The sequence below is a fragment of the Frankliniella occidentalis genome, unplaced genomic scaffold (genome assembly GCF_000697945.3).
Source record: "Frankliniella occidentalis isolate FOCC.00 unplaced genomic scaffold, Focc_3.1 Scaffold41, whole genome shotgun sequence".
In the NCBI taxonomy this organism is placed as follows: Eukaryota; Metazoa; Arthropoda; class Insecta; order Thysanoptera; family Thripidae; genus Frankliniella; species Frankliniella occidentalis.
The window spans coordinates 1,872,136-1,872,852 of NW_026267171.1; the positions used below are offsets into that span (position 1 = coordinate 1,872,136).

The window sequence follows — 717 nt, forward strand, 5'->3', positions numbered from 1 at the left end:
GTATTATATTTAGGTATCTTTTACGCACTGCAAGCCTCATTCCATGTAAAATTCTGCGATCTGACACCAAAGCCTGCTGCACTCATGGCATTCATGAATATGGCTGATCTCGGTTAGTGTTAACTCCTTTATGTTCATAAAAGGACAAATTTTCTTAAGATTTTTCGTAATGCATTTGTGATAATCACTCCTTTTTGGGTTTAGTTAGATCTGACTTGTTAAAAAGAATACTTTTGTGCCTTTGAACCAAATAAATCTATTGCATTCTCATGGCAGCATTTAAAAAGTGCTGTGTAAATTACAGTACGGGTAATGATTAACAGTCAATGTATGATTAAGCTCCATGATAATTGTGGTAATATATTTTGGTGGAGAAGAGTTGTGTAATTTGTGAAGAAAATGCTTTTGCTCAGAGATTGAGCTTATTAGTCATAAGAAGTCTGAACACTCCTTGCAAATTTCTTTCTTGTAAAATGAGAATGAAATGTCAATTGTCATTTGTTTAGAGTAATTGTCCAATTCTATATCACCGACGGTGGTCCTGACAGTGGTTTCCGGTCAGCCCTGCATCTTTAATTCTGATGTAACGACTGGAAGAGGACTAGTAACCAGTGCTTGGCGAGTGAAGTGGTTTGTTAGGCTCCTTATTTCTGGGAACTTTATCATGTGGTGAACTACTTAGTGTTCAAGTATTCTTGTATAAGATCTCTATTATAT

At 35.7% G+C, this 717-nt stretch overlaps 1 protein-coding gene across 4 annotated transcripts in view; it reads right to left on the bottom strand.

Annotated features, from left to right (window-relative positions):
• Window positions 1–717, bottom strand: part of LOC113215902 (longitudinals lacking protein) — a 129,848-nt gene that overhangs the window by 43,341 nt on the left and 85,790 nt on the right. The window lies entirely within an intron of this gene.